Raw genomic sequence first — 19,576 nt, 5'->3', positions numbered from 1 at the left:
ATAACCTTCTTTTAATTTTGTGTGTGTGTGTGTTTTTTTTGTTTGTTTGTTTGTTTTTTGCAGGCATGGCTTCACAAGAGACGATGCAAGAATCTAATCCAGTTATTGATTTGCGATACCAAGTGAGATTCCGAATACCAGTTGTTACGGAAGGTGGAGGTGATCTTCCTATTCCCGCAGACATTGGTAAGGTTTTTTTTGTTTGTTTTTTGTTTTTTTTTTTGTATTGTTTATTTTGGTTTTGTTTGTCTACCTTGAAAAGATTTGCTGCCATGTTATTGTCTAACTGCATACTTGCCACCTTTTTGTTGGAGGTTCTGCTTGAGATAGCACTCAGGCTGCGATGATTGGTTATGCAGTTTTCATTGCCAGTATTAGCAATGAAGGTGATTCACACGGGTCGTTATGCATATTGTATAACTGTGTTAAAACCGAATCTAGTATAAAAGTAATTGAAACAATGTACGATGGTAAATCGAAAATTGTGTTAGCGATGAAATTCCGCAAAATAACACGTGCCTGTCTGTCTTTCACAGACCAGAACACGGACGAAGACGAAGATAAAGACGATGGTGGTGATGGTGATGATGATGGTTGTGATTATCACGATGGTGATGATTTTACGACAATTCCGTGTTCATTCTGATTTAAAAACAACAACAACATTTATTACAATAAAGTTATATTCTTTCTGTTTTGTTATTTTAGGTACCGGATCTTGACCATGGTGACCTTTATTTGCTTCCACCCACACTCCTTTCAATTATTGACTGAAAATGTTGACATGTTATGTTTCAGAGATACATCCCCTGCCAGACCAGCCACCACCAGACACTGAAGGGAATGAATTCAGTTAAGAAAGATCTTCCCCTGTCCTCCGTTAAGGAGTAGCCCGGTGCAGACACATCAGAGAAAGAAACTTTTTTTTTCATGCTAGGGCCACGGTAAAATCGAATGCTACATTAAGTTAAGTTGTAAAACACACAAAAAGGTAGGCAAATTTAGCAGAAAAATTCGAATTCAGCATTAAAAAAAAAAATCTTGTATTTTTTCAGCATTACAGACTTAGATGTATGCTAAAGACATTGGTAGTACTTTGTGCTTTCTGTCTCAGCGTTTTTCGTTGTGAATTATGTGAATGAAGACTCCCCAGATGGCGACCGGGGCACAGTAAGTGAACAATAAGCCGTGCGAATGATAACTACCATTGACTGACAGAGTATGCTAAAAGAATTATTGTTTACAACAGTCAAATAATGAAATTGTAATATGACGGACACTACCTCCGGGTTTACATCAGGAAAATCCACAAAAAGAAAACAATCATCAACATCATCTGTCAGTGACTCATGTGTTAGTCCTTGTCAAAACCAGAGCAGACAAAAACAAGACAAGAAAAAACAAAGACAAGACAGTACGGACAGTGAAACTGACAAGATGGACTTACACGAGACTTTAGAAGACATTAGAAACCAAATGATTGACTTAGCAACACTGAAAGATGATATCCGAGAACTCAGAGATGACGTGAACAAAATAACTGCGAGGTTAGATATCCGCATTGAACAGCTTGAGTCTACTGTATTTGATTTAAGAAATGAAAAAGATATTATGTCGACCGAATTACAGACACTGAAAAATGAAAACAAAGAACTGAAAACCAAACTGGACCAGTGTGTGAAAGAGAACAGTAACATAAAAAGAAACTTAAATGACAACGAACAACACGGTCGCCAGTTCAATGTGCGGGTGTACGGGGTGTCAGAAGCTCAGGGGGGGAAAGAGACTGTAGAAGACTGTGTCGCTCATTGCATGAGCATATTCACAAACAAAATAGGGGTACCAGTCACCAAAGACGACCTGGAGATTGCCCACCGTACCGGCAAGCCGGGTGGACCCAGACCTCGGCCCATCATCGTGAGGTTCCACTCCAGGAGACTTCGCAGCTCGGTGCTCGCAGAGCGACGGAAACTGAAGCAAAGCGGAGTGTCAGTGGGAGAAGACCTGACACAGGCCAACTACAGACTGCTTCAGAAAGCCAGTCAACATTCAGCAACCCTAGCAGCATGGTCGTCGAATGGAAAAATTCTAGCAAAGCTGAAAAATGGTAGGACTCTGAAGCTTGACATTGATATGAACATTGATAATGAACTTACCAGAGCTATGACATAAAACAACAACAACAACAACAACAACAACAACACCAACAACAACACCAACAACAACACCAACAAAAAACCACAGATATGCAGTTACATTATATTTTCTGTCTCTTGGCAGTTAATGTAAATCGTGTCCGAGAGGGTTGTTTTGTGATTTACATGTTCTAATTACAGTAATGTGCTCTGTTCCATCATCTTATTTTTCTCTCTCTCCCTAACACACACACACACACACACACACACACACACACACTTAAAATACTTGTGTTAGCTTGTCCAGTGTTCAACTGGATCAAATTTTGCTGGTAGATTTACTGTTGTCTTGATTGATTGATTGATCTATTTGTTATTTACTAATGATTGTTTCATTACCATTTTGGTCACTTTGAACTGATAGAAGATTTAATGCCATGATGTACTACCTTGAAAATGTGTTTGTGAAAAATGGATATACACACAATCATACGTCCGTACACATTCTTGGACGGAAGGCAAACCAAAACACCTACTCACCCATCAGCCCACCAACACACACACGCGCATGCTCACACAAACACGCGCACGCAAACGCGCACACACGCGCGCACGCACACACACACACTTTCAAATTCAGACGTTCAAAGTCAGCAAACGTTGTAACTATGTTCTTTAACGATTCATGAATCAAAGCCCTTTTTGAATCTTCATTGTGTATGTCGCTGTTTTGATCACGGCAATTCATTCATACTTTTTAGTTGTTTATTATTATGATTTGTTTTTTTCATTTCTTATCCTTAGTATTATTTCTATTTTATTCATTTATTTATTTATTTTATTTTATTTTATCTTTTTTTTTTTTTTTTTTTTTTTTTAAGTCTTGACAGCTGTTGTTGCCAAATGGAACACGTATATTGTCTCTTCTTTTCTTCTTTTTTTTTTTTTTTTTTTTTTTTTTTTTTTTTTTTTTCCCTCCCCCCACCCCCGCCCCCAACCACATGCTAATTATGTATGGACATTATAATACATTTGAAATTGTACGCCTATGGTTGGAATTATGCCATGCATCTTGTTACTTTGCCTTTATGGGTATCAGCCTGTCGATTTACACACTGAACGGTTGATTGATCATTGATTGGCTGGTTCACGTGTTAAAAGTGTGCATTGTTTTGTTTTTTTGTTTTGTTTTGTTTTTGTTTTTTTTGTTTTTTTTGTTTTTTTGACAGGTTCAAGTGCTATTTTTTTTTTTTTTTTTTTTTTTTTTTTTTTTTTTCTCCTCCTAGTTTCTAGTTTTTTTTCTATTATTGTCATTACTAGTATTATATTTTTTTGCTTTGTGTAAATAACTCAACATAATCCTTTGCGCACACGAAGACAGTCTGATACACACACACACACACACACACACACACACACACAGGGTCGATTCTGTTACAACGGAAGTCACGAATGGCAAAAAGAAATGTCTACTCGTTCCCCTCTATCTCCCCCCCCCCCCCCCCCCCGCCCCCCTGTTCCCACTGATGAATAACAAGCCACTGCTTTATGAAAAATGGAGCAGGGGGAAGAGGATAGGAAGGAAGGATGGAAGTTTTTAAAAAAATGATAAAAGGGGGTGGGGAAAAGTTAAAAAGTAAAAAGAAGGGTGTGTGTGTGTGTGTGTGTGTGTGTGTGTGTGTGGGAGGGGGGGGGGGGGCGGGTGGAGGAATAAAGTACGCGTGTTAGCTTGTCCATTAATCATCTGGTTCATATTTTGCAGGGTGATTCACTGGTGACTTGATTGATTGATTGATTGATCCATTTATTTGTAAATACTTGTTGTGGTTTTATTTTATTTTATTTTATTTATTTTTTTTTTTGGTCAGCCCGAACTGACAAAGTACTTAATGCCACGGTGTTCGTAAATATGTTGTGAAAAATGGATAGATAAACAATCTTTTTTTTTTTTTTTTTTTTTTCTCGTTCACATGCTTGGACGGAATGCATATCAAAACACTTCACCCATCTTCCCACCAGTACACACACACATACCCACGCACACACATGCGCCCACACACGCATGCGCGCACACACATGCACACCCCCGCGGTTTCGTATTCAGACATTATCTATTATTGTCTCTCGCGAATATTAATTTTTTTTTTCTTTTGCTCTCCTTATTGAGAGACTGCTTTTTGAAGTTAACTGAAATCGTGGTTTTTTCGCCTGTCCGATTTGTGTGTGGGGTTGTGTTTGGCTTTTTGCGATGAGTCAGTCTTTTTGTGTTGTGAATCACTGTGCATGACCTATTCGATTTGTGATGGTTGTGCTTGGTTGTTGTGAATCTTGGAGCAGGTCGGGTCGCAGGTGTGGCCTGCCTTTGCTCATGCTCTTGAGATAATTATATGCTTAGCTGATTATGTATGTTTTCGTTCCCGCTACACGCACGCATACACACACACTCACACACACGTACACGCACACGTACACACACACATACACACACACGTTCGCGCGAACTTGTACACAAAGGTGACTGCAGGCGAAGTGAGTAAGGTTGTGTTGCACGTGCTCCAGGTTCCCTTGATGGTTCGGGATCTCCGAGTGAGTTAAAAAATCAGAACATACTGGCACGAATGTTATGTGAATATTGTCTTAATTGTTTTGAGTTTTACTAATTTGTTAAAAAAAAAAAAAAAAAAAAAAATCTGAAAAGAGAGAAAAAAAGAGAAGACAAAATCGCTCGCACGATTTTTACAAGTTTTGTACACACACGCGCGTTGACTTACACACACGCGCGCGCACACGCGCGCGCGTGTGCGCGCACACACACACACACACACACACACACACACACACACACACACACACACACACACATCTTGTAAAAAATACTTTCCACGAGAATGGGAAGGAGTTTCGTGAAATACGGCTTTATGAAATCAAAATTTGTGCGATGTTGTGTTCCCTGATCGCCAAGGATGGTCAGAGGAAAACAGGTGTCTGTTTTTTTTTGTTTTTGTTTTTTGTTGTTTTTTTTTGTTTACTTGTTTGTTTTTCTTCTTTGCCAATGTATGTGTATTTTTATGTGAACGGAAAATATTTTGTCTTGTTTCTTTCTTTTTCATATATTTCATTTGACTTTCGCCAAATATTTGAGTGTCTGATGCTTCAGTTTGTAAAGAACAAGGAATTCATCATCGTTCTTGTTCTTTTTTCATTTCTTAGATTAGAAAAAATGGTACAGGTGGAAAATTTTGTTTTTGAAATATTAATGGTGCAATATGTGTGGTCCAATATACAATTCACTCATGAATAGTCTAAAAATATCATCCTTAAACTGCCAGGGGCTAGGTGCTTTTCAAAAAAGGAAAGATGTTTTACAATACTTAAGGCAAAAACAATATTCAGTCTATTTTTTACAAGATACACACTTTACAAAAAAGATGGAGAGACAAATAAGGGGTGAATGGGGTTATGAATGTGTTTTTTCATCTAATAATTCTAGGTCACGAGGAGTAGCTATCTTGCTGAATAACAACTTTCAGTTCAAAATTAAAAAAAACATTACAGATACTCATGGTAATTATATCATTTTGGTCTTAAACATATTTGATATTGAAATTCTATTGGTAAATCTTTATGGCCCTAACAGAGATGACCCTATATTTTTTGAAGAAATTCAGAAAAAAGTTGAAGAGCAAGAAATTTCTAACGTCATAATGGGAGGGGATTGGAATTTAGTAATGAATCCCAACGTAGACTACCACAATTATAAGCATGTGAATAATCGGGGAGCACAAGAAAGAGTTTTAAAGATGATAGATGACTTACAGTTAGTAGATATATGGAGGGAACTCAATACTGAAGTCTTAAGATACACTTGGAGGAGACCAACTCCCTTACAACAAAGCCGTCTTGACTTCTTCTTGATCTCAGATAACCTGGTTACTGATGTTAAAGACGCTGATATTTTGTACGGTTATAGAAGTGACCACTCTTTAGTCAAAGTTGACTTAGTATTTAATACAGAACCCAAAAGAAAACCTTTTTGGAAATTTAACTCATCTTTACTTAGAGACAGTGATTATATTAAGTTAGTGAAAGAAACAATAGAGAAAATAAAGGAACAGTATGCAGTATTACCTTACACACGAGAAAATATATGTAATATCCCGAATGATGAAATTCAGTTTACTATAAGCAGCCAGCTCTTTTTAGATGTGTTGATAATGGAGATAAGAGCAAAAACTATAACTTTTGGAATAAGAAAGAAAAAGCAACAAATAGAAACAGAGGAAATGTTAGAAGAGGAAATACAACGACTCGAAAAGGAAGTTCGGTCGTATAATATAATTAGAGAATTGCAGGAGAAGACGGAAGAGCTCATACAGTTAAGGAATTTGAAAATGGAAGGGATAGCTTTAAGATCTAAAGCAAGATGGGCATCTCAGGGTGAAAAAGTAAGTAAATATTTTTGTAATCTTGAAAAACGTCACTTTATCAGCAAACACATGTTAAAGTTATTTACAGATCAAGGCAATATACTGACAGAAACAGATGAAATACTAAAGGCGACAAGACATTATTATGAAGACCTATACAAAGAACAGAATGTAAAAGATTTAGATATTAGTGAGTATGTAAACAACTTACCCAGACTTGATGAGACAGAATCAAAACAACTAGAAGGATTAATTACAAGACAAGAAGCCACAGATGCTATCAGACGAATGCAAAACGACAAGAGTCCAGGTACAGATGGAATGACTGTAAATTTTTTCAAATTTTTTTGGAAGGACATTAGTGACTTTGTTGTGAGATCACTGAATGAAGGATTTATAAGTGGAGAAATGTCAACGACACAGAAAGAAGGATTAATTACATGCCTGCCAAAAGGGGATAAACCAAGGGAATACTTAAAAAACTGGAGGCCTATATCCTTGTTAAACGTTATTTATAAGATAGGATCAGCATGCATAGCTAGTAGAATTAAGTCAGTCCTGCCTAAGTTAATAAATGAAGATCAGACAGGTTTCATTCCAGGTAGATACATTGGTGATAACTTAAGAATACTATATGACATCATGCATTACTTAGAAAAAGAAGACATTTCAGGCTTACTAGTTTCAATAGACTTTGAAAAGGCATTTGATTCAGTAAACTGGGTATATATGAACAAGGTCTTAAACGCTTTTGGATTTGGAGAAGATATATGTAAATGGGTAAGCACTTTTTATAGAAATATAAAGTCATATGTCATAGTAAATGGTAAGGTATCCCAGAGTTTCAGAGTACAAAGGGGGTGCCGCCAGGGAGACCCGATTTCGCCATACCTCTTTGTATTGTGCTCTGAGATTCTGGCATGTAAGATAAGGGAAGATGAGGGTATTAAAGGCATTAGCATATTGAACACCGAATTTAAAATTTGTCAGTTTGCCGATGACACAACTTTTACGTTAGAGGGAGATAAAGAATCGTATGAGAAATTATTCGAAACACTAAATAGATTTGAAGAATTTTCAGGTCTGAAGTTAAATTATGATAAAACGCTAAATGTTTGGTTAGGGTGTATGAGAAATTCGAAAAGGAAGTATCTCCCAGAAAAGAATATGAAATGGAACCCCCCCAAATTCAAGATTTTAGGTATATGGTTTTTAAACGATCTATCAAAAATAACTGAAGTGAACACGTATTAATAGAAGCAAAAAAAATTATTCAAGATTTGGTCAAAACACCCCTCGGTAGAATTGCTATTCTCAAATCTCTCATACTTTCAAAGCTAATATACTTATGGATTCTTCTTCCAAACCCTCCAGACAAAGAAATAAAAGAATTACAGAGACTATGCTGTGAATTCGTATGGGATAAAAAGCCAGATAAAAAATACTCAATACATAATGTTGCAAATGGAGGAATAGGTATACCAGACATAAAAAAGTTTATACATGCTCTTAAGATAACATGGATAAGGAAATTATACACAGGAACACCAAAGTGGAAGAGAATCTTACTTATAAAATGCCAAGAAATTAACTCACTAAATCTTTATGGTTCAAAAAAGTTTCTGACTATCGAATGTAACCAATTTTGGAAAGATGTTTTTCAGGCATACTCGAATTTTACGAAACAAATAGAATTAAAAGAGTCACACGAGGTACTTGCAGAGCCCCTCTTTTATAACGACAAATTTAGAGTTGGTAACAATACAATCCACTACAAATGTTGGACAAATAAGAATATATATCTGGTTAGAGATGTTGTTGATGAGAATGGGTGCTTCCTTAGTTACACATGCTTTAGAGAAAAATATAATATTAATGTAAATTATTTAGTGTATATGGGATTGATACATTCGATAAAAAGTTACTTAATTACACATAATATTTATCTAAGTGATAAAACCTGTAATGAACAATCGAAAGCACTACACTTAATATCCTCTACTATGAAAGGCTCGCAACTATATTATGATATACTTCTTGAACCACTCTTTATTTACAATATAAGTTCTTTTGTTAAGTGGGAGCAAAAATTAGATATCATCGTTAATTGGGTAACCACCATGAAGCAAATAAAAAAAGTAAAAGAGATAAAATTAAAGTGGTTTCAAATTAGAATTTGTCACAACATTTTAGTTACAAACAAAATTCTGAAGAAAATGGGTATTACAAACAGTGACAAGTGCAATTTTTGTAAAAATGAAATAGATTCAGTACAACATTATCTATGGTTTTGCAAGTTCTCTCAATTGTTTTGGAAGGAATTAGAGAACGTCTTAAAAGAAAGATGTGATACTTGCTCAAACGTTAAGTTAAACATAGAATTAGTTCTATTTGGAAATGATGAAATTACAAAAATAGATGAAATTTTCAACTATATTATTCTTGTTGCAAAATATTTTGTTTATAAATGCAGAATAAATAAGATTAAACCATGTATAGAGCACTTTTTGAATGATTTAAGAAATAGTTATAAAGTAGAAAGATATATGCATTCAATGGAAATGTTAAGTGCTGTATTTATGAGAAAATGGTGTCCATATATAAAACTTCTTGAAAACAGTAACCCATAACAAAATAGTATGAAAGATCAAAATGCACAATAATAATGAAGGCTCAATGATATATATATGTATGTATATATATATGTATGCATATATATGTATGTGTATATATATGTGTATATATATGTGTATATATATGTGTGTATATATATATATATATATATATGTATATATATATATGTGTATGTGTGTATATGTATATATATATATATATATATATATATATATGTGTATATATGTATGTGTATATATATATGTATATATATATATATATATATAATTAAAAAAAAAAAAACTTGAACAGATGTACGTGAATGTGTAAGTATGCGAGTATGTAAATAATATATGCATGTGTGTATTCATGTGCACTTATGTGTCTGCAGTAATAATGTTTAACACGACTGTGTAATGGGTGTTTTATATAGTCACGTATAGAAAACTAGAGGAAATGTGTTCATACATAAGATATCCTATGTGTGGGTTGTGTTCTTTTCACATTACGTTAGCGAAGCAAAGTGTCCATAACTCTATGCTGATGCTATTATATGTTATAAAACTGCACTGTTACACATGATGAAAATGTGTCCACCTTGACCAAATTAAGAACAATATATTATAAGTATAATGACTTATGATGACGATGTTATTGTTAATGTACACTGTATTCATTTTTTTTTTCTTTCTTTGTTTTTTTCCCCTTTCTTTTCCATCTACTCTGAATTGTTATAATGAATTTATGTACAAAATAAAACGGTGGTCGACCCAAGAAAGTCCGGGAAAAAAAAAAAAAAAAAAAAAAAAAAAAAAAAAAAAAAACATGTTGTGCTGCCAGAAATTCTATGCAATAGTCTGTCACTGGTTTGATATTGCAGATTGTAACAAATCTCTTTTTACATGTTTTGTCCATTGATGACAAATCTTTGTGTGGGATATTTTTGTACGTCTTAATTGGAAAATGCGGACATTTGTTTCACGCAGGAACAAAAGGTTCCCAGCCGATGTTTTGTAGCGTGATATGTTTGTTAGACAAAATGGGGGTGGTGGGGGGGGGGGGGCAACACAAAGATACTAAAAAAACAGTGTATACCGCAACAGTTAGATCCCACATGGAATATACCGCCAATGCCTGGTCAACTGCTGCTAAGACCAACCTCAGCAGCCTGACCAAGACACAGAATGTTAGCCTCAGACTCATCACAGGCGGCATGAAAACCACTCCAGTGTCAGCAATGGAGAAAACAGCAGATCTGCTTTCATCAGAAGAAAGGAGACAAGAAAAACTTCTGAGACACAATGAAAACTGAAGAGACTCCCTTCACACGCCCCCCCCCCCCCCCCCCCCCCCCCCCCCCCCCCCCCCCTCCCCCCCCCCCCCCCCCCCCCCCCCCAGATGGTATCATGAAGCTGTCCAGGTTAGGACATATTTTTGCCTGTAAAGGTATATTGAAAATTATTGCACTAAGTTTGAAATGACTTTGACTACGTTTTGTGATGGGATATTGACCACAGTGTATAAAAGGACATTTGAATGGATAATTTAAGTAGCGTTTGAATGAGATACATTAATATGTTGTGGTTGATTTGATGTTGTTGTAAAGCTTGTATGAGTAATCAGCACTTGGTGCTATGTTGATATACAGTTGATAATAGATAGTAGTTACTTAAATTTGTCTTAAGTTTTGTTGGACTATTCAATGGCTAAGAAATGGTACTTTTTTTGAAACATTGAATTGTGTAGTAGCTAAGCAGCTACATTTTGTTATTTCCTGATGGGATGAATGGGAATCATTTTAAAGTAATTGTATTTTGTATTACTTAGGGTGGTGAATGGACATTGTTTTCCAAGCGAATATTTTTTTTTATTAGCTTCAGTGATAATTGGAATTTATGTCAATAGTATTGGATGAAGATTTTCTCTTTAGTGTTTATGTAAAGGTATTGGGTCTATGTTGTCTTGTTTGTCCACTTAGGTTTCTAGGAACAATATTCAAAACATGGTCTGTAGTGGGACTGGAAATGAGGGGGTCTGCATCCAGAAAGTCAAGGAACTGACACATACTAAAAATGTGCAGGCATCTAGTGGCTGGGACAGGCCACGGGTTTTTGGTTTTGTGCCGAGGTGCCAGGGACTGGCACTGGACTTCACAGAGCTGGATGGTGGGACCATCGGGGCAAACTATCGGCACAGGGGAAGAACGTGATGGTGGGACCATCGGGACGTGCTGAATGAGGAGCCAGGAGCTGGCAAGAATGCTGAAGAACGTTCAAGGCGGTGACGTTAAAATTGTTTCCCCCCATAAAAAATTATATCCCAGTCCAGGCCATACTTAGAAATGTTTGATATCTTTCTTAATAATAAATAAAAGGGTGTGGTTAATAAGTGTTTTCGTGTTTTGGGGAGAACACGTTCTGATTGGAGTGACAAGTGAACAGATAGCAGGCATACACTTACAAGCAAGCACACTCATTCTTGTGTAGTTATTTCTGTCTATCTGGCACTTTCTTTACAATCAGAAACAGGTAACGGTGTCAATGATTATTTTCTGATGTCTATGGATTTGTTTCTCATTGTTTTTTCCACTTGCAAACTGATAGTAACAGAAAGAATAGAATCAGATCACCAACCCATTGAACTATATTTAAGATTTGGAGACAGAGTAAATGCTACATGTATGCACACATTGGATGGAAACCAGATTACTGAAAAGTTTGTGTGGGATAGTAATTTACATGGTACTTACACTCAGGCAATGAGTTCTGATGAAACACTACTAGTACTAGATTGTGCAACATATTTGATAGATTATGATTGTAATGCTGCATTGAACATGTTTAATGACTGCCTTAAGGTGCATGCAGAGTGTATGAAAAAAAAATTAATCTAACAATGCATGATAAACATAATGACTGGTATGATAGGGAATGCAGAGTAAGCAAGTTGAAAGCTAGAAGATTACTGAGGACTTTTAATCGTACCAAAGACAAAACTGATGGTGATGCCTACTGCGTGGCAAGAAGAGAGTATAAAAATCTGATTAAAAGAAAAGGAATATAATGATTTGTTACTTGATAAACTTATATGTGCAGTAAATAATCAAAGAGAATTTTGGGAAACTGTACATAAAATTTCATTTAAAAGAAAACAAGTTCGAAACGATTTAACGGTTGATGACTGGTTTAGACATTTCAAATGTTTACGTGAATTACAGACTTCTGCAAATGAAAGCTTTATAATTGAAGATGAAAATGATCAAAACAATAATGATAATAGTGTTGTGGACATTAGTTCCATGAACCGACCAATATCCAAAGAAGTTTTACTTGCTATCAGAAATTTAAAAAATGGCAAAGCTGCAGGACCAGATGAAATTATCGGGGAAATGTTGAAATATGTTGGGGATGTAGTGGCTGATTTTTTCGTAAAGCTTTTCAATGCATTATTTGATAAGGGTATTTTTCCAGAAAACTGGACAGATTCTGTTGTAATCCCTTTGTTTAAAAAGGGTGATTTAAATAACCCAAGTAATTACCGAGGTATCTCATTGTGTGATATAAGTAGCAAAATGTATAGTACGATTATAAAAAATAACAGACTTCAAGAATTCATAAATGAGTATAATCTGACCGGTGAATATCAAGCAGGATTTAAAAGGGGTTATTCGACTGTTGATCATATGTTTACGTTGTTGGCACTAGTACAAAAACAATTCTCTTTTAATCGCAAACTATATGTTGCCTTTATTGACTTCGAAAAAGCATTTGACTCCATTGAGAGAAATTTATTGTGGCCTATTCTTTTGAAAAACGGTATCAGAGGTAAGATTTTTCGTTGTATTTATAGTATGTATACCAATGTTAAAACCAGAATTAGATGTGGTGCTAAGCTAACAGACTATATCAATTGTACCCGTGGTGTCAAACAAGGCGATGTCTGCAGTCCTGTTCTGTTTTTAGCATTAGAAGTGATCAGAGAGGGTAGACATGGTTGCTATGTTTATGCCTAATTATTTTGAACTGTTTATATTATTATTAGCTGATGCTGTTGCTTTATTATCAGAAACTATTATTGGTTTACAAACACAGCTTAATAGTCTATATCATGTAGCTTCAGCTCTACACTTGAAAGTAAACATGGATAAAAGTAATATCATTGTATTTAGGAAAGGGGGGTATTTAGCCGCTAGGGAAAGGTGGACATATAATGGTATTATTATGCCAGTTATTAATGCCTATAAATACTTAGGAACTTACTTCTCTACTAGACTGAGATTTGCGGCAGCCTGTAACAATCTTTGTAGCAGAGCAAAAAATGCTCTATTATGCATATTGCAAAAGTTATCAAAGTTAAAATGCAATTCTCTAAATACTTATTTGAAATTAGACTCACAAATTCAACCAATGGTACAGTATGGTGCTGAGATATGGGGACTTGACAGAGCAGCATTTAATTGTGAAAAGGTTCATTTATTTGCATTAAAAAGATATTTGGGTGTAGAAACACGAACACCTAATGATTTTGTATATAGAGAAACAAACAGGTATCCTATTTATATAAATTCAGTTATGAAGTGCATTAAATACTGGCTAAAATTAGTAAGAATGCATGAGTCCAGATTACCTCACAAAGCCTACAAAATGTTATTCGATCTTGATTCACGTTGTAAAACAAACTGGGCTACTAACATACGTTCTAAGTTGTGCATGTTTGGTTTTGGTTATGTGTGGCTTAACCAAGGTGTGGAAGGAATTGACGAGTTTCTTCGGGTTTTCAAGGAAAGGTTAATTCTGTGTAGATGGCAAGAATGGGACTTTCATGTAAAAAATAGTGAAAGATTTAATGTTTACAGAACTTTTTGAACTATACCTGATATCAAAACATATTTACTAATGAATCTAGATAGATATTTAAGGTATACAATGACAAGATTCAGACTGGGCATTTCCGATATTGCTGAACATAGTTATCGTTATAGAATGCACAACGAGGCTGACTTATTATGTCCACTTTGCCAGATGGAGAAAGAAAATGAGGTGCATTTTGTTCTGTCCTGCCCTGTCTTGTATAATTTAAGAGTACAGTACATACCATTGAAATATTTTAAGTTCCCAAGTCAGTTTAGACTGTCGTTACTTATGGCATCAGCGCATGAACAAACTATTAGAAACCTATCAATTTATCTGTATAAATCGTTTAAGCTCCGATCTGTTCTTATGTCTTAGTGTATCCAGCATGTTAACTGTATCCATACTGTTAACACAAATAAGTCAAAGAGAAGGAAAGAAAAGAAATAAAAGCACAATTGAATTAAATCTGAAAGTGTCATAAAAGATAATAAACAAATCAAATGATATATACAAAGAAACAAAACTAAAAGATATTTATTTATTTAATGGGGAAAGAAAAAGAAAACAAAATAGCTAGCAACTTCCATCCAACCTAAGTTATGTCTTGAAAACATCATAAAACCGAAAAGCAAAATTTGGAGCTTACCCAGAAACGTCCCATACCCTGCAATGCCACTCCAATATGTGACACACGTGTCACACTCCAACATTCACTTTGGGACGTGGTGCCACACGATGGAGTTAAGGTGGACAGTTCGTCCCAGTCCAATAGACCACTATAGAAAACGAGAAATAGGATAGGCTACCCATATCATGCATTCAATGCGTTTAGCGAAGATCTTGGTATGCATCCAGAAGAAAGACAGACAGACAAAGAAGAGATTTCTAAACACATTCTGATCAATGCATCAGCGAATGAAAAACAACAACAACAAAAACAAGCAAACACACACACACACGCACACACACGCGCGCGCGCGCATAATATATATATATATATATATATATATATACAGTAAATGGACCATCTAATGTATGTCAGCGTGTATGGCACTGTCTTACACCACAAACAAACTTCTCTTGTTGGGATTATAAAGTATTATGTACTCTGCATGCCTCTGTCTCTCTGTCTGCTAGCACACAGGTAAATAAAAGGTTCAATGGCAGAATGCCAGACACTTCCTTATAGCGATCATTTTTTATCTATAAATCCGTCTTACTCACACACACACACACACACACACACACACACACAGAGAGAGAGAGAGAGAGAGAGAGAGAGAGGGGGGGGGGGAGGGACAACGTGCTCAACGACTCTACACTATTGTACACTTCAAGTCTAGTCATTTTGAGTGCTACCTGACACAGATGGTACAGATAATTATGATGCCCTGCCCAAATCATCGCACAATTTATCACAACGTATGCCACTACCAACTGAAAAAAGAACAGTCGGAGTGCACTTTGCCTATCGACGTGTTGTTGTTCTTATCATAGTTGTGTGTTGTTGTGTGCGTCTGTTTCGTGTGCGCACACACGTATGATAATGTTAAGTGCTTGTTTGTATGAATGTGTGTGTACGCATGTATTTCGTGCGTGTTTGGGAGTACATTCGTGTTTATGTAAAAGGTGTGTGTGTGTGTGTGTGTGTGTGTGTGTGTGTGTGTGTGTGTGAGAGAGAGAGAGAGAGAGAGAGAGAGAGAGAGAGTGCGCGTGCGTGTGTGCATGCGTGTGTGTGTGTATGTGTGACCATGTAACAGCTGGTTTATGACTTCCCATATCTCCCTCTGTGCATGCGTGTGTGTGTGTGTGTGTGTGTGTGTGTGTGTGTGTGTGTGTGTGTGTGTGTATGACTTGACTTGACTTGACTTGACTTCATTTATTGTCATAAAATCCCGAAGGATTAATAGACACAACAAAGAACAAAGGGAACAAAGAAATAAACGGTCATCTAATACGCATGCACTGAAATACATAGTGTGCGAGTGTTTTTTGATAGTCATTGCAGGTGAATAAATCACTTGGTTTTAGGATATTATTTTGTATTTTTCTAGAGATCACATTTGATTGATGATCATATTGCTGTATAGTTGTGATTAGTTGGTTTCGCAAATTATGAAATAAGATACACGTATCTAAGAAATGTAATTCATCTTCAACAACTTCACATATAGCACATAACCTCTCTTATCTGGAAATGTTTGCATATCTTCCTCGTTCGATGTTTAAATAATGTGCGCTTATTCTGAGTTGACAAAGAGCTTGTTTGTGAGCAGGATCGATTTTATCAGTTAGATAATTCTCAGTTTGATAATCGTTTTTTTTAATTTTGTTGTAGAAGTCTAATCTGCTGTATTCAGTTTTTTTCTCTGTTTCCAGAATTGTACATATCTATTTCTTAGTTGTTGGCGTAATGTAAATTTAAGTCTGCTGTTACTAAATGTCGACTGATTATTCCAAACATGACCTAATCCTACATTGTGAAGAATATTCTTTACAAATTGTATTCAGGGATTTTCAATTGTGTCTGGTTGGTTCATCATCGACATATAGACCTTTTTGATATGGCTATCATCATGTGCATCCAGAATATGAGTCAAGTGGTCAAGAACTCTGCATGCAATATGAACTCCAGTTGGAAATATGCCCAGTTCTGCTAGAGTTGGCAGATTCATTGTTTTAGAATGTACCCCTAGAAGCAGTTTGCAAAATTTTATATGCATTTGTTCATGTGAATGTTTCGAAGAAATACAATTTCTAAAGAAATCTGTCATTCCTGTATTGAATGAATTGGTAGTTTTAGTTTCAGCCCATGGGAACCTGATATCGGCTCCATATGATAATATAGGTAAAACAAGCGAATCAAAAAGCTGCAGTACAATATCCAAACGAATATCTTGCTTTTTAACGATTCGTTGGAGGGAATGTGCTGCTTTTAATGCCTGTTTGGCTAGGTGCTCTTGGGCAAATGAGAACGTTCCAGTTTTGTGAAATACTATACCCAAGTACTTGTATTGATCAGTTGTCTGGATTATATCATTGCTTATTGTGAAAATAACAGGCACTTTGGGATCGGTGTGTGTGAAAACTATTACTTTAGTTTTATCTATGTTAATTTTTAGATCCCAGTTTTCACAATACAGATTGAGTTTATCTAGTTTCCTTTGTAATCCTATCTTTATCGTGGACAAAATTACTAGGTCATCAGCATATAGTAAACACGAAACACTATCACTTTTGTCAAGGTCTATGGATGGTGAGACAGTAACGCCCAGACATTTCGGGAGATCATTGATAAAGATATTAAATAAAGTGGGACTGAGTGTGTTCCCTTGTAGTACCCCCTTCAATATGGGTATTTCAGAAGAAAATCCCGTATCAGTTCTTGTGCAAACTGTGGCATTTTCATACATGCTTTGAATAACTCTAAAGCAATTTCCATTTATACCGATTTGATACATTTTTAGCATTAGAGCGTGATGCCAGACCCTGTCAAATGCTTTCTGAAAATCAACAAAACAACAATAAAGGCGATTCATTCTTTTTCTTAAAGTATCGTCAATTATCTTTTTAAGTATGAATATGTGGTCCGAGGTCTTGTGTGATTTTCGAAAGCCTGCTTGCTCTTTTGATAGTAAATTATTGTCTTCAAGGTAGTTTGTGTGTGTGTGTGTGTGTGTGTGTGTGTGTGTGTGTGTGTGTCTGTGTGTGTGTGTGTCTGTGTGTGTGTGTGTCTGTGTGTGTGTGTCTGTGTGTGTGTCTGTGTGTGTTTGTGTTCATCCAGCCCTATCACTGCACGTTCGCCCAACACATACATACGCGCGCGCGCGCACGCGCACGCGAGCGCTCATATATACATTATACAAGCGCACACACCCATTTATACGAGTACACACACATACACTCATGTAAACACACTCTCTCTCTCTCTCTCTCTCTCTCTCTCTCTTTCTCACAAACACACACACACACACACACACACACACTCTTTCTCTCTCTCTCTCTCTCTCTCTCTCTCTCTCTCTCTCTCTCTCTCTCTTCCTGGTGATGACGTAGTCTATAGGATGCCAGTGCCTCGAGCGAGGGTGCATCCATGACGTCTTCTTACGGGTTGGTAGACGGAACAAGGTGCTGGTGATGACAAGGTCACGTGTATCCACCACCACGTTCAGTAAGCTGGCCCTTGTCTGCTAGGTGCGTTTCGCTGAGAGCTGCTATGTCCACATATAAACATTATACAAGCGCACACACCCATTTATACGAGTACACACACATACACTCATGTAATCTCTCTCTCTCTCTCTCTCTCTCTCTCTCTCTCTCTCTCTTATCTTGGTCCAGTCATATTATGTCATTATGCAAAACCCTATCCAAAAAGATTTATCAGCTTTCCAGAATTAAACATTTTCTTGATTTGCATTGTAGAAAATTATTCTTTTTTGCTTATATTGAATCACATATTAGCTATGCGTCAACACTCTGGGATTCAGCTAGCGATAATATACTAAAACCTTTACTAAGTCTGCATAGACGAGCTCTTAAATTAATCCTTCTGAAATCTTCATCACTGACTGCTGACGACTACAGACATTTAGATATTCTTCCCCTAAAGCTTAAACTTGAATACAACAAAGCAGTTTTTATTTTTAAAATCATGTCAAATTATGCTCCATCTTTGAGAGATAGATTTTCCACCACGCTAGTCCGCCAGACCAACAAGTTCAAGATCCCCATTCCAAGAGTAGATCTGTTTAAATCCAGTCTCATTTATTCAGGAGGCTGTTTATGGACCAATATTTCATCCAATCTTAATGTTCAGAAAAGCATTCAAGAATTCAAAAAACATTACCATACACACCTTATGGACAAATATGTCAACAATCCTACTTAACTTGACTTTATCTTATTGAATACGCATATATAGTTTAATTGTATATCTAACCGCTATCGTACTATTTAATGATATACAACCACAATCAGTGTCCTGAATACTTTTTTTTTTTTTTTTTTTTGGGGGGGGGGGGGAGGCTTGGGTGGGGATGTTGTTTTTTTTTTGCTCGTTTGTTTGTTTGTTTGTTTTGGGGGGTGGGTGGATGGTTTGATCTTTTTCCTTCATGATATGATGATGTTTGTATCATGATTATGTAGATGTACATGTTTATTATGTAGATGTTTAAATGTGAATGTGAATGTCATGTCTTTATTTCTTCATCTCTTTGCTACTTTTGGATGTTTTGATTCATTTTCATTTTCCATTTGCCCTGAGGGCTGGATGAAAAAAAGCACATGTATGCTTATTCCACTTCCCTCAATAAAAAACTTCGTTCGTTCGTTCGTTCTCTCTCTCTCTCTCTCTCTCTCTCTCTCTCTCTCTCTCTCTCTCTCTCTCACACACACACACACACACACACACACACACACACACACTCTCTCTCTCTCTCTCTCTTCTTGGTGATGATGTAGTCTATAATATGCCAGTGCCTATAGCGAGGGTGCATCCATGACGTCTTCTTACGGGTTGGTAGACGGAACAAGGTGCTGGTGATGA

At 36.2% G+C, this 19,576-nt stretch overlaps 1 long non-coding RNA gene across 1 annotated transcript in view; it reads right to left on the bottom strand.

Annotated features, from left to right (window-relative positions):
- LOC143301487 (uncharacterized) overlaps window positions 1-18,239 on the bottom strand; it is a 43,929-nt gene extending 25,690 nt beyond the window's left edge. Inside the window, exon 1 of the long non-coding RNA XR_013057788.1 lies at window positions 18,137-18,239. This is a non-coding gene — a long non-coding RNA (uncharacterized LOC143301487). The remainder of the gene's footprint in view (window positions 1-18,136) is intronic.
- Between the last annotated feature and the right edge of the window lie 1,337 nt (window positions 18,240-19,576).

Source organism: Babylonia areolata, chromosome 27 (genome assembly GCF_041734735.1).
Source record: "Babylonia areolata isolate BAREFJ2019XMU chromosome 27, ASM4173473v1, whole genome shotgun sequence".
NCBI classification, from domain to species: domain Eukaryota; kingdom Metazoa; phylum Mollusca; class Gastropoda; order Neogastropoda; family Buccinidae; genus Babylonia; species Babylonia areolata.
Note: the sequence above shows the minus strand (reverse complement) of the source record. Positions and strands in the feature narration are given on the sequence as shown.